Genomic DNA, 23707 nt, shown 5'->3' with positions numbered 1-23707 from the left:
TTCATTGCATTGTGGGTAGTGGATAATATTTTTTGTGGTTTTTTTGTATTTTCTTGAAACTTCGTTTTATCTATTATTATCTGAGACAGGCATTTTAAAGGTTCCTACTTTAATTGTGAAGTTGTTAGTTTTTCTTTGGAATTACAAAAAACTTTTTTGATAAATATTATATTGGTAGATGCTTAACATTTTATGGATTTTATATGAATAAAGTAATTCTTTCATTTCTTAATGACTTCTGCTTTAAATTATTTGTTTATCTGACATTCAGTTTTCTTTTTATTATAATTTGCCTGTTATGTTTTTTTTTTTTTCAGTTTTTAAAACCTGTCCCCATGCTATTTTGTTTAAGGTATGTCTTATGTTTATTACACTTTTTTTGTTAATAGAGTTTGATTAGCTTAAATCTATTTTAAGAATTGAATCTATTCATATATATTGTAATTACTGATATATTTAGAATTATTTCTTTCTCATCTTGATATTTCAATTTATTATGAATATTATGATTTTTTCCTTATTTCCTCATATTAAAAAACAGATTTTCCCATTTTTTCTTCCTGTTAAAAATTTTCCCACAACTGGAAAATTAGGCAGAAGATAATAAAATACATCTTCATATCATATTAGGAGATACTAAGGAGCTCCATTGCTCCTTTACCCAAATTCCCCAATTGTTAACATTTGCTTTCTATTTATCATATAGCCATTATAATTTTCTAATATAATTTGAAGCAAATTATAGTACCAGTGTTTAACTTTGAATTTACATGATAATTTATAGATTTCTATCCATTAGAAATGATAAATATATATGTATATATACATATATGTTTTTGCCCTGTAGGACACTTTGTATCAAAGATATTATTCAATTGATTAATGAGGGAACCAGTGAGATATTAAGACAAATTCAAAGAACAATTAAGGAGCTATGTATTTATGTCAATTTTATAAAATGTTAGAATAAAATTTTTGGGTTAAATATAAAACTGATTAATGTTCTCCCAGGCAAGAAACCATAACATTCGAGATTATGTTTTTTAATAGAAGAAATTATTTACATTTCCACTAAAAAATTTAATCTTTAAATTCTATAAATCTGGGAAATTTAATTTATAATAAACAATGAGTCAAACACTTTATATCTCTCCAAATTCGGGTTTGATAAACTGTGGCCTGTAGGGCAAATCTGGCCTACTAAGAGCCAAATTCTGCCATACCTATTAGTTTACATATTGTCTATGGCTGCTTTTGGGTGACAATTACAGGGATAATAGTTGTGACAGGCCTGCAATGTCAAGAATATATACTCTCTGATCCTTTACAAAAGAAGGTTGCAGAACCCCAAGGTTGTAGAACCTTGGGGTAGGTCTTTGCTCTGAAATGACATTGAAAGGACATGCTGCCTTATTCTCAAGTTTGGATACTTTTAAAAAATAGTATCTAACCTCGCAATTTTATTCTAGCATTTTTAAAATGACTAGCTTATAAATCTTTGACATGTGTTTCTTATGTATTTCAATGAGAGTCATGTTTTTAATATTTTGAAAATTATACTTTGATGATTTCAATTTTCTCTGTTACCCTGACATTGTTAACATGTACTTATACAGTTAATAAGGATCTCTACTTCCCCGTTTTTTCCTTGTCCATTTTTCTTTGGTCCTTTTTTCTTTTCTTTCCTACTCACTTGTAATTCCTAACTCACATCTCACTAAATCTAATTTTCCTATCATATGGGATTGAAGTTCCAGTTTGTCATCGAAGTCAGTTTTTAAAATAGTCATTCCTTATATGGATATAACCATGATGATTTACTAACCCTCTAGTGCTTCTTGCATACCACTAATTGTCTAGTCTGTTTGTTTTGTTTGGTATTTTGCTATTAGAATTATTTCAAAGAAGGTCAATAAATGACAGACCGAATCCTTTGTATAAAAAGGTCTTATTTCACTTCTGGGGCAAATTTGGCTGCCTATAGGTTTCTAGTTTCAAAGTTATATTCCTTTAACAATCTGATAATGTTGATTCTGTATCTTTTTATATCATTGATGAATCCATTAATTGGATTCTTCATTCTTTGTGAGTTATCTTTTTTCCTTCCTCTTTCACTTGTGGCTTTTAGAATTTTTTTTTCTATTTTTAAAAATTTACATTGTAGCAGTTTTCACATTACAGAGGTATTGAAAAAATAGTACAAAGAAGTTTCAGTATCCAGAAGCCCCTTTACCCAGATTCCTCAATTATTAACATTTCTCTTCTTTAACTCTCTTTATCATATATCCATTATCATTTTTTTCTATATAACTTGAAAACAAGTTATAGACAAGGTGCTCCATCACACCTAGATATTTAAATATATATTTTCCCAAAATAAAGATACTCTTTTATATAATGACAATATAATAATCCAAAACAGAAACTGGCACTGAAGCAAGATTATAATTCAATCCATAGACTCCATTCAAAATTTTTCAAATGTCCCCACACTGTGTATATACATATGCAGGCTTTTCCTGTCTTGTCCAGGATTAGATGTATTTAGTTGCTGTGTGACTTTAGTCTTCTTCAGTCTGGAGCAGTTCCTCAGTCTTTCCCTGTCTTTCTCAGAAACCAATTAGGTAAAGAAAAAAGGAGGAGACATTAATCTTCTGTGACAGAATTCCCCTGCATACATGCCGGGCTGTGGCAGTCTCCTACATAGTAATTGACTCCAAGTGGGAATGACGTAGTTCTTCTGATAGGACATGACATGGCATTAGTAAGGGCAGTATTTTCTTTCAGTGGCATCTCATAGTCAGGACTGTTGAAGACACTACTGATTGTCGAAGTTGGGAAGGAGGAACGAACAAGAAGGGGGAGGGAGAGAGAGAGAAGAAAAAGAAAGCAGAGAGGGGGGGAAGGGGGAGGGGAAGGGGAAGGAAGGAGGAGGACGGAAGGTAAGGAAGGAAGGAAGAAGGAACGGAAGGCGGTGCAAGGAAGGAATGATGGACGGGACTGGCGGTGGGAGGAAGTGGATCGGGATAGATATGTCTGTAGTTTGGATTGCTCTATGTTTTTTAGTTCGTTTTTCTCTTTCTTTCTTTCTTTTGTTTCTTTTTTGTCATTGGTTTCTTTCTTTATTCTTAGTTTTTCTTATCTATTCTTCTTCCTCCTCCCTTCCTTCCTTCTTTTCTTCTTTTTTTCCTTTTCTCCTCTCTTTCTCTCCCCCTCCCTCCCTTCCTTCTCTTACTCTTTGGTTTTATGTGTGAAGAAAAGACAGCAAGCAGCATGTGTTAGTCTGCATCTTAGAACTAGAACCTATGAATAAAATCTAGCACCTGTGGGTTAATAAATTTATGTAAACAGTAACATTTTATGTCTTTAGCTTTATAAAGATTGACTAAATTTTCTTCACATTTGTAGTCTAAAAGCTCTTTTGTATCCTCATTATGGGTAGTCGCTTATAGTATCATATGGAAAACACATTTCCTAGGAGACTAACTTCTTTAACACATTTAGGATTGACATATTGATACTATAACATGAGGGAGCACTGGAATTTTGTCTGTATTTCCAATTCGATTAAACTCATAATCTCTTTCTATCTTAAATTGAATTAAGTATTCCAGAAGTTAAACAGCTTCTCTTGAAAGTCAGCCAAAAATTTTCGATAGCTATTTGGGGGCCTGACTATGGTTCTTGATAAGCATGTATGTTGTGTGTACTGATCTCTCCTAGATTTGAAAATGTGAGGACCCATTAAGATTTGGCAGTTTCTATAGTCTTTAATGGAATGGTCTGACCTCTACTAGGTAATCTTTATCTTCTGTTATCATAATAATGTTTCTTTTTAATGCCATTTCATTATGTACTCATTTTGAAAACATTTTAAGTGGAAATTTGGAATCTGAGTTTAAGTTGGCATGAAACCGTGTAGCATGTGACACCCATGCAGAAAAGCAAGATCATGGCTTCATGACAAGATTCCTCCTTTACTTAGATCAGTGTCTGTGTGTGGGCAATGCCAGCTACATTGCAACTTACTTTTCAAAATTTATTTGGACGCAAACATATGCTTAGTTAAGGAAATGTGGTAATTTTGATAAATATCTAATATAGTGAACTAGAGACTAGAAACAGAAAGGATATAGTAGTTATAGAGTTAAGAAGAAGCAACCAATTGGTCTCGGTATCAGATAGGTCTCCTCCAATTGCACGAGAAAAGAAAGTTATCTCCAAATGGCTTAAGAGAAAAATATACTGGCTCATGCAGCAGAAAACCTAGGGGTTTGATACAGGACTCAAATAATATCATCGGGACCTAGTTTTGTCCTTTCTCCTATTCTGCTATCTCCTGTGTTCACTTCATTTTCAGATTCGCTTTAGGCTTGACTTCTCCAAGTTTCAAGTCCAGAGAAAAAGGCAGAAAGTGTCTCCCGGCAGTTGCCACACAAATCCTGGCAGTTATTGTAATGAGACCAACTTGGGTCATGTGGTCCCTGGTCATTCTCCTGCATCTGTTATGCTGACTGGCCAGGGACCAGAATAGTGTGTCAACCAAAATACACAGACTGAGAGTTAGGGGTGGATAAATAGTTTGCCGAGGAAAACTGTGCGATTTAACTTAAAGAAGCAGGAGATGGATATTGGGTAGTCAAGAAGAAATGACAAAGTGTCTTATAGATATGGTTGGATATGAAAAACATAGAGAGAATAGGCTAAAAACTCCCAATTGTAGAGAGTCTGAGGGTGGCTGTAAATTTCTATTTGATTACAATTATAATTTAGCAACCTATAAAGATTATTAAAGGTCTCTAATTAGTATTCTGTTATCAATCTTACATAATATTTCTGTTCTTGTGTTTAGACTAAAGAAATTTTATTTAGGATCAGATTTAAAAAGAAAAAGAAAAAATAGAAGTAAAAACGAAAAAGTAAATGTTTCTTTAATTGATCCAAGTACATTTAAGACTCTTTTTATTTATTATGATGACCTGGAAAACTTTAATTACTTTGCTCTATTTGACTGGTGAGTAGATAGATAGTATTTAAAAATTCTGTTTGCTAGCAAACTAGAGGTAAGCCAAACTATATTGTTTGTCATTCTCATAAATCCCAGATACAGAGTGCTGCCTCTGGTCAGAACTGAATTATTCTTGTTTATCGATCCAGCCAGTAGCATAAATATATGTAAAATATGATTGCAATATGGTATTCTAGCCTCAAAACTGATCTATTACACCTTCCTCTGAGATGTTAACACAGATAAAAACAGAACAACAAGAAAAGAAGCAGCTACTCCCTTTCTTAACCAACAGCATTCTTTCCTTGTCACTCTGGCGCCCATACCCACACCCATGAGACCAGATAAACACAGAACTGGATTGTTCTTCCCTCGGATCATAAGATCATAACTAGGCTCCAGTGTTATCTGTTTTTCGGCTTCACTATGGCTTTTGCAATGATAAATGTAAGGCGTTGTCTATCTAAAAAATATTTGCAATAGAAGAGGAAATTCTTGAGGACTCTAAGGAGGCCCTAAGAACTGTAACTGGAATCGTGCGAAGAGGTTTTTTTGGGGGTGGGGGAAATGCCCTACCCCCACCTTTTTAGTGGCGCAGCAAACATAAACCAGGTGTTTTTCTCAGCGTTTCTGCTTATAGATTTAACCTCGCTGCCTCAAAGTGCATCCGCTCTGGGCATGTGTGTGTGAGTTATCTAAAGATACTAGAATCCTTCCCTCTTCTAGTTCTTGAGAGAGGGAATAAATAAAGACTTGGCAGCCATCTCACAGAGGCTGCTGACACCTGCTCCGGACAAATCCCAGGGCAATGTGCTTTCTATCTTCATTGCATGTTCTGCACGAAGGACTAAACTTTGTTTATCCTCCATCCAACTAAAGAGATTATATTTCATGGCCAGCTGGTTCCCTTTGAGGCAGAATTTGGCTCCTTAAATATAATACTTGTTTAAGTATTATAAATGTTTAAGTTCTTTAACAAAGGACAAAAAGTCACTTTTTTTTGGTAGTTTTTTTTTTTTTTTACTTTTCATTTGTCTAATGAGAAATAATCATATGTTCGTTGACAATTTTTTTTTGTGTGTATTTTGCTCCCTGATGAGCACAGTATGAAAAGACCAAATATTTTATTACCATAGATGGACTCTTTTCTACTTTATCATTATTCATAGCACTGTCCTCTTGAGGCTGGAATATGATCATAGTACATCTGTAGTTATTGGCTTTCAATTAAAATAAATATTCTTGACTAATTTTGGGAAGAGGCTTTTTTCTTCTGGTGTATTTCCCTTTGGTGTTATGCAGTACTTTCCACACTCGTCTTTCTCACTGTAACTTTGTGTACTTAGAATGAAAAACTTAAGTAACAGTGAAAAATCTTAAGAAGTATATCTGCTTCAAAAGATCCATAAACATCTCCCAAAGCCCTGCAGTATTTATTGCAGCACCTCGCACACAATATGCATTCTGTCTTGTTATCTATGTGAAAAAGATGTAAATAGTTTTTGACTTATCTGTGTTACTATCCCCAAATCAAAAATGGATCATAAAATCAAGTCTTTTCCTAAGTCTTCTATTATGGGTTATTTTGATATTTATGCTGTTCATTTTCACGGAGCCCTAACTTGCCAAACTGGGCTGGATGCTCATGAATGCAGTGGACCCAGATGTGACGAAGCTTCAGACTGTTTCATTACGGCCAGTTTGTCTGGTTTCACATATAAAAAGGAACCTAGAAGTGTCAGTCCCTGAAGATTAGAAAGCAGCCACCATGAACTAAGCTAAATGAGACACCTCTGATTTTTCGGGCATGACTGAGAATCTGATGGTGCCAGAGCTGTGTAGGGAGAATGCATAGCAGGATGGAGTCGGGCTGTCCAGGTTCATACATCAAATCTTCCCCGTTACTAATGTGTACTTTTGGACAAATTACTTAACATTTGTGAGCCTCAGTTTCTTCACTTGTAAAATAGAGGTAATAATAGTATCTAACTCACAGGGTTGATGTGAGGATTAAATAAGATCATGCTACTAAGAGAACACAGGACAGAGCCTGGCACCAAATAAATGCTTAGTGAATGTTAGCTGTTAAGAAATGTCTGTCATAACTACTCCTTGATTCTGAACTACTAAAGCTCTTGGAATCTGCAGTGCTCACTTTGGCATTAATTCATTTATTACTATCTATTGAGGTGATTTAACTTCTCCTTAGATTGCTGAATGTGGCTCGCATAGTGTTTAATATAGCAGATTGCCTGGTTCAGTGCTGTTCACATTAAACTGACCTTTGATAAATATTTACTCAAAGCTCTAGTTCAATACCAAAAAAAACTAAAGAGATATTGTATTCTATTAATGGAGAAAAAGTATCCAGCTTATAGAAGCTGCTTTATTCTTCGTTGCTAGAATAATGGGTTTAGTCATGGGAATCTACACCGAGAATGACACTGATAACAGGAAACGAATAGAGGAGGGTTTAGAAACCTTATGTTAGGTTAAATGAGAAACAGTTGAAAGGAGTGGATGAGAATGTCTCTTCCTTTGGTGTTAGGTGCTGTTGGGGATGTTTGCAGTTTTTAGGTTTCTATTTATAGTCAAGATTTAATATGAGTTTCTAAGGCTAGAGACAAGGGGTAGTTTACCATCAGAAGTCATCACACTGTGGAAGCCTTTACTCTTGCAGTTACTATGGCTTTGTTTCTAAGTAAGCTTTATCGTCCTTGCCATTTTCTTTCCCTGAAATAATTCTCCCTACAGCCTCCTCAGTCCCTCTGAGCTTCTTGAGGGAGTGCCTACCAGTTTGCCAGAGGCCCTCAGCGTTACTGAATCCAGCCACACTCTCACTATGCCCTGCTCCCCTAGGCTCCATAGATTCCAGACCAGTAGAATAGAAACAGGTGGGAAACTGGAACTAGCAAACTGTAAATAGCCAAGGGGCTAGGATTTATGGTCAGTAAGAGAGAACTGGGTTGGACAGAGTAGATTCAAAGTTCTCTTCGTCTCAGAGCATGAGTTTGGTTTGAAAAAAAACTCTACAACTTAGCTTCTAACCCTACCCTGTACTTTGAGGATTCATGCTCTCTCTTGAAAGACTTTGCTATTTAGTTTAAGTTGCCAGTGCAAAATAAATAAATAAATAAAATAAAAAAGGTTTTTCTATAAAATAAAAAAATGCCATTTTTATACTATATTTGGTTTGGAGACTGAATATATAAATTCGTAGATCAAAACTATCAGTGGAAGTGCCAAGAACTGCTTTCCTTTATGATCTGGTATTTGGGATTATGAATTTGGTACCTAAAAAGCCAGTTGCTTTGATTTTATGTTCATTTTTGTTTCTAAAATTGGAGATAAGCACAATTACATATAGCTGTTTGCAAGTTCTTCCCCATGTGGATTCTCCTTCCCTTGCAAGTCTTTTACTGTCCTGACTGCCTTTAACTATAATGGTGGCTCAGCTATGTGTTTTGGATGTTTGGCTAACAATTCAAATTTGCCATTTTCCCATCACAATTATATTCTCCATTACTCTTTCTCTCTCTCTTTTTTCTTTAAAGCAACAGTTGTAATTCATGTAATTGTAAACACTTGTTTAAGGTAAATTCTTAGTCTGGAAATATTTAAAATGCTCTGTCCTTTGGAAGCACATGAGAAATAGCATTTTACCACACAGTTTTTATTTTCACTGAGCACACCTAAAGCCAAAGTAATTTTGTTTCGTGTTGTGAAATGTTCTCACTTGTGATTATTCCTGCAGGTTTCTTGTTTTATTTTTTTAAATCACAACAACTAAAGGGCAACAAACAGCTGCTAGAGTTACGGCTGTCAGACATTTTAGGCAGTTTTCCTCTTTGCATGAACCGGGACTGCTGAAAATACCTAGCTGTGTATATGTTGAGATTGCCACCCGCTGGTGAAATAGAGAATTTCCATTTTAATGAGCACTTGAAGAAAACATATTTGTTTTGTTTCCAGAGCATAAATTTATATGTTTAGTTCTTTTAGACAAAATATTTTGAACTTCATTAGAAGAATAAAAGATTTCATTGTTATAAAACAGCTCTACTGAAAAAATTAAATTATCATTATGAAACCATTGAAAAATCTTTGTTTACATCTCTTGTTGACTCTAGAAAGGTGAAAAAAAAATCTTGGAGTTAAATGTGCCAGAGTGTTATCAGTGGTTGCTGTTGAGTACTAAGAGAACGAGGGATTGAAATATTTTTTGTTTCTTCTTTATACTTTTTCTACAGTAAGCTCGTATTGCTTTAAAAGAAAACATAAATCTAAAGAGGAAAAATAACTATATGTGTGTATATAAATCGAAATGTAAGTCTTCAATAACGGCATTTTATGGAGTGTTAAAAAAAAAAAAGCACCATCCTAAATCAATGCCACATTTAACTAAACAGATACAAAAGGAACAAAAGCCTGGAGATTGAACTGCAGCTTTCATCACTCCACTAGCACAGATTTTAAATTCAAATGCATACAAAAGAATTTATTATGTGATAAAGATGCCATTTCAAATTCACGTGCAAAGATGCTTGGTTACCTTACATCATTTACCAAATAAGTTCCAGATGTGGAAAATTAAAAGTATAAAATAAAATAAAATAAAAATATATAAATAAATATTTAGGTTAAGCAAAAAAGCAAAAGAAAAATTATAAAGGAACATATTGAAAACTATGTATGAGCATCATCATAAAAGCAAATGATAAACTGGGAAAAATATAGTATACAGAACTGACAAAATAAGTAAGATATTTTTTAAAAAGGCCTATGAACATTTGGAAAAAAAAGTTTAATCTCATTACAATCAAAGGATTATGCATTTTTAAATGAAAAATTTAGCTATAAAATCAGCCAAGATTTATAAAATTTTATTATACTCTATGTTGTCATAAGTAGTCAATATGATAGAACTATTTTGTTATTTAAAATTTTTCCTTAAAAAGATATTTAATAATATGGAAAATGCTAATAACAAACAAATTCAGATTACCAATACAGTTTAAATAATAACATAGTTTTATCTATATTTATCTCTCCAGAAGGATTTTACTCCAAAGTTTTAGTAGTGATTATCTCTATAACTGGAGTTACTGGTGATAATTTTTTTCTTCATTTATTTATATATTTTTTTGAACTTTTTTAAAGTGAAAAAATTGCAAATATCTAAAAAACTCATTAAAATTCCTTTAAAACTAGAGTATAAAGTAATACATGCAGTTTGATTATTATTTTAATAAAAATAAAACATATACACTTATTTACATTCGAAATTCATATATTTCAATTAAATTAATTTAAAATTTTAATAGTAATTTTGTATGGTTATCTCTATCGTTATAGGCATTAATTTTCTTCATCATTCATTCCATAATTTACTGTTGATAAGCAAAAATATGCCTTATTTAGTAAAAATCATCTTTAGGATATATTTAATAATGCAGAAACATAGGCATGAAAAGTTTAGTTAAAAAGAGGGGGAACTATGCGCAGTATATACAGCTTATTCACAATTTGATAGAAGTTAATACGTATATCTATTTTATTCATACAAATATATGAATAGATTTTTTAAAAACTTAGAAGGGAATGTTCTGAAGTTTTAATTCTGATTATCTATAGAATTATGGATGTAGTCGGTATTTTTCTTCTTTAATCATTTCTAACTTTTTAACTGGAAATAATAAAGTCCATACATACATGTCAAATACATACATCAAATTGCATGCTTTAAGTATGTGCAGCTTATTGTATGTTGATTATACCTCCATAAAACTGGTAAAATATATAGTATAAAACTGTACCATCCACTAAAAAAATAAAAACAACTCTCATCTTGTCTTCCTAAAAAAAAAACCTAAATATTTAAAAATGCCGAGTGTTAACTTTTTACTAGCTCAATGTTATTTCACCCCATTTGTAGGTATGGAGAATACCCAAGACATTTAAAAATATTTCTTCCCTGGCTTTTGGTGCAGTAATGAATACAGCACTTTAAACCAGTTAACACACATTTGGATTTACACAAATTTTGGAGAGTGGAGGAAGTGGTGTAGAATATTTCCACTTATCAAGATATGTTAGTCCCTAAAAGGAAATTAACATCAAGTGTAAAGAGCCAACTACCTTGTAGAAATAGTCCACTATTTTTTTGTCAAAAGAAGGTGATTGCTTATGATAACACATTTAAACAATTAAGCAAACATGATCCAACTTTTCAGAAAGAAACCACTTACTGAGATATTAGAGTTTCTCATTAGCACATCCTTGGCTTTAGCAGTAATCTTACTGATTATGTGCACTGTTAAATAGTCCATCTGTAATGCAAATGTAACTTTAAAATGAAAAATCTGACATCAGTTTATTTTCCTCAAGCAACTGTAGAACTAAATTAAATAAAACCCTCTATGTGAGGCAGCCAGCCTTTTCTGATAAAGCTTTCAAATATCCGGCATGTTAAAAGTGTGTTGCTATCTGTGTGGAAAATGATACTAGAAAAAGAACACTTTCTCAATCATTTTTTAATAAAGGAAAATATACAGCTTTCCTGTGTAGCTCCACACTGCCTGACTAGTGAGCAATACTAATGTATATCAAGAGATATGATGATATATCTGCTAGTCTCACTGAGCTAGCTGTTGGGAGACCTTTTGTATAGATGCTCCTATGTGTGACAGCTGGCTGTGTACTCCATTCTGCCTTACTCATAAGACTCACTCTAAAACTCGAGCAACTAATTTTAAAATAGTAATACATAGCATAGGCCTAAAGAAAGAATGAAAATACCCATCCCCGAGGCATGTCTCAAACTGATTAAAATAAAAATTGTTTAATTATTTATTAGTAGTTGTTTTATAAATTTCTGGTTTTGCTAAAGAATATCCACTGTGAGGTGGGAGAGAAGAGCTAGAGGGGAGAACTTGTCAGGGGACATTGTGGTTAAGGGTTTCACATACCACACGGACGTCTTTGGACTTTTTTTCTGTAAGTGCTGTGGAAACAGAAATCTTTTAAGGGGAGTGTGAAAGGTCAGATTTGTATTTTCTCTGTGTGATGGAAGATGGATTTGAGGAGGGCAGGAAAAGAGGCAGGTAGTAGTAATGGTGAAGGACCGTGAAAGTCTGAAGTGAAAAGTCTCAGGTGAAAAAGGGAGGAAGCACTAAAATATTTCTAAGGTAAAGCATGTAGGAAAAATATTCAGAAGGATTTGGTAGTTGAGTGAATATGGGTGCCAGAGGTAAAGCATGGAAAGAATTGAGTTTTCTTCTTTATATAACTGGGTGGATAGTAGCACTCTTAACTGATATTGAAATCACAGGTGCTGATGGTGATTAGAGAGAAACATAAGTGTCTGGCTGACCTACTTTCCTAATGGATACATGCAGTCACTCAGAAATTTTACAAGAGCAAATTGTATGGACAGACATACAACAAACAATGACAGGAAAATTACAGACAAAACCCTCCAACTAGATTGCAAAAGGCCAGTAAAACATAAGAGCCTTTTTACGAAGATGTAACAATTAGATTGCATTAATTGTATTTGCTATGTTGCAATAGGAATGATTTTACTTGCTGTTATAATGAACTCTGTTATAATGGGCATTCGCCTTGTATCTCACCTATTCATTCATTAGAATGAGGTGTTTTTTTTTCTTTTACAAAGTAAATATACAATAAGATCAAGTAAATTTTGATGATTGCCAACAGATGGCGAGGGGCTCAACCTCAGACCATCTGATCTTTTGCTTTTAGTTCTTTCCAGCTGTTCTTTCTACTTAATTACCTTCCCCTCACTTCCTAATCCCTTCCATGTAATTCTACACCCAGATTGGGTCTAGCACTCTCTATTAATTTTCTACAGCCTACACTGCTTTCTGATAAGATAGTCTTTCTTTGTAGCTGTGTTGCTAATGGATCTAAACAGTCTGGTTTTAGCAGAACCTTTCAATCCTACTTGAACCACGTCTTTGCTCAATTTATTAATTCAGTTTGAAGCTGAGAATTTAAAACTTACTCTGACAGTTTGATCTCATTTCACATCTGACACAATAGATCAACTACCAGTAATTTTACATAATCAAAGAACTATTTTAACTGACCTGTCTTTTAAATCCTTCTCATAAGAGACATTTATTTTTTTCAATCACTGAAACAGACTAACTAGAGTGATATATATGTTTCAGTGAGAAATTGCCTTTATTATGTGAATGCATTTCTGCATCTTTTAAGAATGAAACAGAAAGTACTGCTGTAATAGGTATTTTAATGATATTTTAGTGAAGTGCATAAAGGGTAGGAATTAATGGATACTCGAGGTACCTCCTAAGGTGATTTACTATATACTCTGCATGTATATAAAACACACATCTAGATAGAACCTTTTTTTTTTCTTTCGACAAATCTATTTTAATGTTCAGTTTGGTAGAAGGTGGCTATTTCCATGAACTGCTCAATATTCCCTTCTAGCACTGCTTTACCAAGGTAGATTAATTGAATTCTGTTGATGGAAACTTCCTGCATTATAGATATGCTGTCATGTTTCTGTTGTGTTTAGCAGTAGTTTAACCAAATGCTTATTCTTTTGATTTAGAAATTGCACACCAAAAACTATGTATTGTTAAGCATTTGTAAATCAAATAAAGCTTTGTTTTAAAGATATCTTCTGTTTTGTGAATGCCATTTAAAAATAATCACTATTTTTTCTAATTATAAAAGTAATAAATGTACATTTAAAATATTTAGAGAGTACAGAAAGATAAAAGAAAAAAACCTGATAATGCTCATAATCTCATGAGAGATGATGGCTATGAACATTTTTGCATATGTTCTTAGTACATTTTTAATGAGTCTCTGCATAAGTGAAAAATTTTAAGTAAACTTGGACTTCCATTGTATATAATGATTTATAGACAAGCTCTACAAAAATTTAACTTGTGAATTTTACTCTGCATGTGTGAGAGAGAACAATTTAAATTGATTTTTAAAATTTTCCCTTCAATTTGTTTATGAGTGTGTATTCTCTGTAATAAACATAAGATAGGGGATAGGAATTTGCTGTTTTCTCAATCGATCTTAATTTCTGAGTGTCTCATAGTGTGTGGGTATTGTTACACTGACTATGATTCTAATTGTAAAAATACATAATTTTCCTACAACATGGTAAAAACTCGAGCCAACAAGTTTGATTCTCAATCACAGAAATAGTTGTCTATTCTAATACCAAAAAAAAAAACCTGTTGAAGTTATGGTATTTGGTATACAACCTGGAGATTTTCAAAGATAAAAGATTTTTTTCCCATCATATGCTGATTTTAAAACCTCTCTCCTGCATGAGATGCGACTTCACTGTAATCTACTTGTATATAGTTATGAATTTTTCCCATATCAACATTTGACAACATTTGTAATAATTGTATTGTGGTTTAGCAGATGGATGTATCATATCTACTTTAATTCCACTATTTTTAGACACTTGGTTAATTTCCAATGTTTAGCTATAAATAAGGCTATGAACAACTGCTGAGCGCGAGATATGATGGTCGGTCATTATTTTTGCAGATGTATTTACTGCTGTTGTAGTGTTTTTCCTTCAGGTGTTTTTACTACTTTCGTGATGCTAAAATATAAAAGGGGAATGAGGAGAGGAATGTGATTGTACGATATCCAATACAGGGTTGCTTTCATTGGAGGAGGAGGCAATAAAACATACATTAAAAAAACATGTTTATTATCTTTTCAATAATTGTCTTAAAAATCACTTAAAATACTATTTTAATGCACTCAAGAAACTCACATTAAAAGAAATTCTGCACAAAATAAAGTAAAAAAAACCTTACTAATATATAAAGGTATACCATTCCTTAGCTGGATTCTCCCATATTAGTTTATATGTGTACTTTCTAGCATAGTATTTCTCATTTTGTGTTCCCAGGAGCTAAATATTGGTAAGTATTATATCAGTGAATTAAAACATATATTTTAAGTATAACCTTTAAATGTTTGTGAAGACTTCTTGCCATGACACTTCCTGTTCAGAGGATTGGACTAACACTTAGTCAAGTGAGCCAATTCAAAGAGTGTATTTGCTGTGGCTTCTTTTTTTGAGAGGTGCAGTGTTCTGGTTCCTTCTGTTGGTTTCAGGCTGCAAATAGCCATGGCATTTCTCAAAATTAGAAGACTTCAGATGGGCATAGCTTTTCCTCCAAGCTTAGGTTGCTCTGGACAGCTGCACAGGAGGATAGCTATGTGTTGTCCTGACTTGGGCAGTGGAAAGTACCCAAGCTCTCACAGCTTTGTGAGAAACTACTCATGTGGACTCTCCTCGTTCAAAAGTCTTTAGAAGAATCAAGGATTCATTTTCTAGGATACACTCCTAGAAATAATGCGGAATAATAACTCCTAGAAATAATGCGGAATAATAACTAGTTGACAGTATGAACATTTTAAAAGCTTTTGATAATACAGATAAATTACTCTCCAGAAATTTTGTACCAATTTATACTCATGCTAACTTATATGAGACTAATCTTTTGGTTAAAACACTATTATTTTTAAAAGAAACCTAACCATAGACCAAGTGAAGGTTTTACTTTGTATTTCTTTAATTACTAGAGGAATCAAACATTTTTTTCATGCTTAATAACTTATTGCCTTTTTTTTTTTTTTTTAATTTGTGTTCTTTGTCCTCACTCACCCCTGCCCCGGTTCTGGTGCAAGCATTTAAAAAAAAATTAATATCTAAGTACTTTTTGTATTTTATATCCTTATTTGAAGACAAAATACTCAAACATGTGAAATAACATACATTTTTCAGGAGAAGGTAATGATAGGAAGAGTGTGAGAAGGATAGATAGGCAGCGGACATTCAAGTAGAGATGTTACTTATGGCCTTTCATGCCCTCTCCTCTGGTAAAAATTATCTCACCCATGGCTTCTGATGCTTAGGTGGCCACATGTTATACACCACATGACTTTAATGATCATAGTTGATGGGATGTCTACTCAAAGGTCACCAGTTAATTGGCTGCCAAGGGATTTATGAACTGCACTGGAATCTCTCCCTAAGGAATTAGAATACCAAGTAGGAAAAAAAAAAAAAGATTGCCAATTAATAACAGGTATAAAAGGACAAACCTGCAGAATATGAATGAATCAGATTAGTGGTGAAGCTGCAGAGAAAAGAGTCCCGAATTCCTGCTCCTGAGGACTCTAAAGCCACCTTCGATAGGGAGCCACATTCCAGCTCCCATTTCAGCAAGGCTGTTTACTTTTTCCTCTTTTATTCCTCCTTGTATATCTTTGTCTTTTGAGCTTCCTCGAATGGATTCTCTTATTTACATTTAAGTGAACTGGAAGAAACACAATGATTCCGAGGAAGAGTACTTATGATACAGATTTAAAACTATCTTTGTTATTACAACTCTATCTAACTTTAACATATCCCAGCAGAATCATTTTCATAGTTAAAGCTTTTATTTAACAATTTCTTCAACATAAAATCATTGAGCATGTATAGACCATATTAGGAATTGTGCTAGGTGGTAAAGGAAAAAAGGATGATGAATCAGACAATCTCTGTCATCTAGAAGCATATAGTTCAATCATACTTTTCTACATTACGTGGTCTTTCATTACTACAGATTGTCAGATCAATGGTGACCAACTAGTTGCTAGGCAACTTGAAAGACAGGAATACAGAACGGATGCAGCTACATTCTGGTATGACTCCTTTGAAATGTTTATGAAGAACTGTGAAGGGTCTGAAATTTTCTCTACTTTAAAGCTAGGATATTAGCCTGTCACAATTTAATAGATGCTGGCAGAAGACATGTGACTTCTGAATCAGAAACAAAGGACTTTATTACAGAAAGGCAGGCAATGTAAGTTTTACATTTGCTTCTGGTCTCCTTGCCTGTGGCGGCAATGCAGAGCAACCCAGGTGGATGTGTCACAACTGAGGAACACAGGCAAAGGGAACCCAGATCTTTTACTATGGGCTGCAGGCAAACCTGCCCGACCTTTACCCTGGGCAGTAACCTCTCTGCCCTCTGCTCTGCAGGGAGACACTATCTCTCTCTTCCAAGGCTGTTCACTACCACTATACAAACATTCTTAAAAGACAGTCCAAAACAAAAGTTGTCAGTGCCTTTGCTTATAAGACATTTTGCAGAAACGTCAAAGACTCATGGGGAATTGTCTCCCAGCAATGATATATTTTTTAAAAACACTCAAATTTTGATTCTTGTTTTTAACTCTAAATATCTATTTTAAAATTGTCCTGTATTTCTGTTGTTGCCATCTCCAGTTTATAGGTGTATTAGTTAAAACTTTTTTTTGTGTGTGTGTATAATAGAAACCAACTTTCTCTAAGCAAAAAATAAAGTTTGTGGAAAGACACTGGATTATATCATAATACAGAAAACAACCAAAAACCTAGTATCGCTCTGGTATCTTAACAGCAGAAATTCAAAGTTGTCTTTAGAGTGTTATTGTTAGCATGCCTCAACTTCGGCAGCCCTCAAGCTCTGTCATTCTTCATCCCAAGTTTTAAATTCTCAAGCAAGAGGAGTTGAATGGCCCAGCATAGTTAAGGCTCTGCCTCTATCTTGTCAGGAGTGGGGAGGGGCAGAAGGGCCATCAATACACGGACTTGTTAAATCTTGGCTGTTCCCAAATTAGCAGTGTTTCTTGGGAGCATTGAAAGCCTTCTCAATTGCTTTCTGCTATATCTGGATTTGTTTTGATTGATAGTCCATTGCTCATAAGAGAAAGGCAGTTATTGTTTTGAGCATTATTCCATTTCTTTAAAAAAAATCAATCAAATATAATTTTGCTTTGTGTGTCATTTTCTTGGCCATTTTCTGCCATTTCTCTCTCTCTCTCTCTCTCTCTCTCTCTCTCTTTCTTTCCCCCTCTTTTTTGCAGTCATTTTGTGAACTGATCTAAGCCAATTTAGCAATTCAAGAGTTTTATGTAAATATAGCTAGCCTCTGGTGGTTGAAAATAGATTGGACTGTATGTTTTTTCTTGTCGATCTTCCTATTAAGTGGTATACTATAAATAGGGCAAGGCTTAATCCAAGTTTTGTTAATATTAAATATTTATTAGCTAGTCATATACCTTCAAGATCATGATTTCAACAATGAAAATCTATTTTTAACATCTTTTATGCTAATTAATAGATTCTCTGGTATAGATTTCAATAATGCTATTTGAAATACCAGAGTAGCCTCTAAAACTGTGGATTTTCAAAATTAGAGTATTTCCAAGGTTACTTAATCAGCCCTGGAGAGCGGACATTACCTTATTATACATATGCATGTATGTATATGAGACTTCCTGTGGAAGTATTTTTAAAGTAAGTTACTAGGAAGATAATATAATAGGTCAGAATGTAGGCATTTAGTCATGCACTCGTGCTAATTTTCATACTCCTTTGTAATTAACATTCCTCCTGACTGGATTAATTGGGTTTGCAATAAGTAATCACATTTATAATATTGCAACTGTGCCCAAATTAATTGCTCATGTGTTCAATGAGCCATTGCATGTTCTCATTTAAGCAGCTTAGAGAGCCTCTGATTTTAGAACTGTGGTCCTAAACCTTTTAGGGTGAGGAGCACAGAATCACCTACGAATATGTCAGTAAGATGATCACAGCAAAAAACTAGTGGTTCCCAAATTTTGGGAGTACATGAGAATTACCTCAGTATACTCACTGAAGATACAGATACCTCAGCTTCACCCCCAGCAAGTCTGGTTACGTAGACATTGTGCAGGGTCTTGAAAAACTTTGAGAACTATTGTACACTGTCTTCCTAGAAATGGCACATATGCATTTACTTCAAACTCTACCAGTGACTTTAAGGGAGTCTCAGAACCCTATGGCTTTAGTCTAGCACAATTTTTCTCAAGACTGACTGCATGTTATAATCACCAAGGGAGTTTTAAAACAATATTTCAAACCAATTAAATCATAATATGAGTGGTATAGGGTGACTAAACTGTCTGCATATTTTTTTTTCTCCAATCCAGAATGGAGACTAGAGATTTCTCCCAATGTATCAATCCATTTTACTGAATTATACTCACTTGACAGATACCTAGCAAAAGTGATAATAAAAAGAAGCCCAGTTACCTTATAAATCTTACAAAATACACTGTTTAATTTGTGTATGGGTGAGAAGGTACATCACTTTTGGCATTGATTTGTTTTTCTCTCTTCAAAGTTCAAAGGATTTAGTGCACTTTGTACTCTGTTTGATTGATAGCCCTCCCAAGCTTGAGAGAAGAAAAGCAAGGCTCTTTTTACAATTTATGGTGGCAAGGTGAGTGTTTATTGTGACATTTTAGTTGAAGAAAATCTAAGAAAATGTGTGGAGCTTCAAATTGACCATAAGTTTACTGTGTTTTAATAGATTGTCCAGCAATAATTAAAAGTAAATATTCTTTATAAATAATAACCCAGAGAAATGATTAAATGGGAAATTTCGCAGATATTATCTGAGGAAGATTTTTTTTTTAATTCTTTTTATTAGGAACATATGATGAGCAAAGTAGTAAATGGAAACTAATTTAGTTACATCAATAAAGGTTTTGAAATTATTTTGGACTTCTATATAACAAGAAAAGGAGACCTATAATCAGTGACAGAAAAACCATGTTGAAAATAACTGTAATCAAAGCTTATTCTATGTTTCTTTGAAGTGGATCCACTCATAATATTACTCATATAGACATTCAGAACACTGGCAATAATAGGTGATTTAATGGTGTTTAAAACCCTTGAGTAAATTTATATAGGCCAAGAAATTTTCCTGAAGACATGATTTAGTAATTATGATCATTTCTTGTGCTGATATCTCTTGACTTAGGATTTCCACTGCCAGGGACAAAGTTTTAGAAAATCAAATTGTGAAAATTAAGTGTCAGAAGTTTGACTAATTCAACATGTATGAATTACAGTCTGTTTGTATAAAACTGCCATCCAAGTAAGCAAAAGGGCCATTTTTAAGCTCAGAAAGCTTTCTCTTCAAAACTGGATGCACCTAATGACATAGGGTAAAGAGCGGTTGAATGCAAATTTGTTCTTTTTGTCAGAAACTTTTCTTTCTTTCTTTCTTTCTTTCTTTCTTTCTTTCTTTCTTTCTTTCTTTCTTTCTAACTGTTAAGGGGGAATTGTTGGTTTTATTTGTAAAAAATTGAAAAGGTTTTTAAGCTTTTAATAAAAACTTGGTACCTTTTTTAATGGATTGTGAAGGACTTACCAAAATTGTAAGGGTTTAGAAGTTTGCTGTAATCTATTTGTGGTAGGAGAAATTGAAGTGTAATTGAATTGTAGATGTGCTATCATTTTAGGCCACTGCTGTCAGAGAAGATAGTACTTGTGGAAAGGTGATTGCTTTTCTTCACTATGGAGTTAATGGCTTTTAGGGAACATCAGCCTTGTGGGGATAATGATAACAATGGTGCTGGGTACCTACTCTTCACCAACCTTACAAGTTGCTATGCATTTCTTTCTCTGATCCTAACAGTCCTGTGGACAGTGTCATTATTATCTCCATTTTATAGATGACGAAATGGTGGAGACAGCATTCAAATCCAGATAACTCTGCTTCTTAAGACCCTGTTCTTTCTGCCACATCCTCTTGTCTCTGTTTCATATAATCCCTAAAACCCCTTGCTTAAATCCTGGAGGTTTACTCACTGCATTTGGGGGCAACATTCATAGCATTGGACAGCTCCACTCACCCGAAGTCCTTTCTTCTTTTGAGCTTATGTTTTGCCTCCTTGTGACTTCCACTTATTAGCTCCATGAGAGCGATGTTAAGGATAGATTAGAGAGAGTAAGAAAAAAAAAAGCAGCCTTGAAGACGTGAAGGTAGACCACCATGGAAGCTAAAGAGAAGGCTGTGGGTCTGGGGCAGACAGGAAGTTAGCACGGAAGCTGTTCTCTCCTCCTAAAACTGAGTTTTCTGTCTCTGATATATGAATGTGACAGTTGAAAGATCGGGGTGTTCTATTATCTAGTCAGCAGGGGGAGCAGTGAACTTGAAGTGATGTCCTATAGGGAGAGAAAGGCTACTCAGCGCAGCGGTTTATGATTAGGTGTTCTTATCCACCTGGCATTGATAGAATCCATTAAAAAAAATGTTTTTGTTTCTTTTTTCCCTCATGCTGTTTATAGTTGATTAAGTCATTGGACACCAAGAGCCATGTTGCACTAGGAAAAAATATCCTCTTTAGTGGTAAAGTACTTTCTGTGTTTATCAGTTTCTTTGAATAAGTAGTGAATTACAGTTTTAAGGATACGTGTAGGCTTTATATTGCACATAGTATATTGGTACCATAGTACACATAGAACACTTATATATAAATAGATTAACAAAATTAGTTGTAAGATCTCACATTTTTACTGATAAGGAGGTATGACTCAAAATTGATAGATTACCAGTTTAGAGTGGTGCTAATTAAATTTAAATTGTAGTCTCTCCTCTTCTTAAATTGGAGGGCCAGAGATAGGATAGTAAATCAAGAGGTGACTCCAGTGACTGGAAAATTTTGACCTAATGATGACAAGTAACATTTGTTCACATTTCACTGCGCACTTTTACACCTGCCCCATTCATCCTCCCACTGTGAGACAGGTAGAGTAGGTACCTAATGGAAATAACTGCGAGCAAGTATGTTGACCAAATTCTCAGATAACTTAAGAGACTTTTCCTTGGCTCCTCAGTGGTAAGGCTGGTGCTCATACCCTTGGCTGCTAACCACAAATTATAGGCTAATAAGTCAATCATTATGGGCTGTCTATGATCCCTTTGCTACAGTTACTAGCCTCCCCAAGGACACTAAGTTGTTAAATCTCTGGCTGATCTAGGCACAAGAATAGGAAACATATTTTAGCTACTTGATCAGAGGGTCAGGAAGGTGAGCTAACAATTTAGCATTAGCTCTCTCCTGTTGATACTGTAATACCAACATATTTCAAAACAGATAGAGGGCTCTGGAAGGCTTTACATATATCTATGTACAAAAAAAGATTTACAATGTGTTATTAAATGGGAGTTTTGAGGCTAGCTTCACGGGAAGTGCCAACCGCTCTTCCTCCCAAATTTCCTCTGGTGCCACTGTCAAAGGCAAAGTACCATCTAGCTGGATTGTTATTCTGACTCAAGATGTCATTTCCAACTTTTCTTACATATAATCCATTTTATGAACTTTCTTTTTAGTGATATTAAGTAGAATAGCATAAATAAGGCTTTTGGCATTAAAGATAACAAATGTGTTGAGCGTTGCCCAGGTGTTTTTGCTCTTTACCAGTGAATTAGCTGTATTGATTCTAGGATTTTAAATGACCCTTTTCACTAGATTTGATTAATATCTCCTCCTTTCGTCTTGGCTATCTTGCTCCTTCCTTCTCTCTTGTGCTGTCTTCCCTGTCACACCAGCACAAGTTAGAGGTGGCTGACCTTCAAATGACGAAAGGTCAGAAGATGTGGTAAGGAGGGTTTCTTGGGCCTGGCGATTGGCCTCTAAAGAAGGGGTTGGTCATGCAAAGGACAAGCCTTCAGTACATGGCCGGGGCCCTGGGAACACTCGTAGTGGACCTCCCAGCTTGGTGAGTACCAATCTGCTATCCTCTGAGGACACTTGGTTTAAATTGGTGTTCATACATTATTTTCTTTTCTCTCTGCAACTAAACTGCGAAGTCCTTGAAGATGCTGCCGTCTGGTATGGCTTTGTACAGCCCTGCCGGTGTCCCACGGAGTGGCAGAGACATAGTGAATGATGACTCTTAGGTGACACTTTCCCTTGTCATTTAGAAAATAGGCAGGTGGGGTGCTGACAGCCCTTTCACTGAAGCTGGCTACTCTTCAAGCAGGATGGTTTTCACTTGTAGATGGCTTACGTCTTTTCATAATATTTTAAAAGTAAATTTATTGCACATGATAGTAATAAACTATATTACAGTAAATTTGGAAAATTTAATCATAAAAATCATTCCTATCATTACTACACGAATGCATCTACTCTTAGTATTTTTATATGTATTTTGATATATTTCTGATGGTATACTTGAATAGTGTATTTTAAAGATTGTGACATTCCATTCTAAGCATTTTTCTTTTGTTTAATCATCCTCATAAATGTCATTGGGATACCAAAATGTATTTCACAATATTCCTATTATTTATTAGATATACCATTATTTGTTTCTCATTGGTATATTTATTGGACATATTATCACTTAGTTCCTCATTGTTATCTATCAGCTATGCCATTATTTATTTAACTATTTTCTTTTAGTCGCACACTGATAATCAAATAATTATTAAGTTATTATTGGCTTGGGAGATCTACCTATTTGGATTCAGTTTGACAAATATCATTATTATCATCATCTTGCATAGTGTTTGGCTCATAGATGAAATTCAATAAATGTTGATTTTCTTCTCTTCTTCTTATTTCACCCTACCTTCACTTAATACTAACCTTATAGTTGTTTCTCATATTGTGAACCACAGGGCATAGCACATATTTAATCCAGAGGTTTCTAACTGGCTATCGTGTAAGTTTGCCCTGGCTATTTCAACTAATTTATGGAGAGTACTAGTACAACTAATTTATGGAGAGTACTAGTATTCTGATCTCAGGGGTTTAGTTTTCTCTATAGTGTTTGGT

Source organism: Rousettus aegyptiacus, unplaced genomic scaffold, assembly GCF_014176215.1.
Source record: "Rousettus aegyptiacus isolate mRouAeg1 unplaced genomic scaffold, mRouAeg1.p scaffold_m13_p_13, whole genome shotgun sequence".
Classification (NCBI taxonomy): Eukaryota; Metazoa; Chordata; class Mammalia; order Chiroptera; family Pteropodidae; genus Rousettus; species Rousettus aegyptiacus.
The sequence above is the reverse complement of the archived record's forward strand: the minus strand, read 5'-3'. Positions refer to the sequence as shown.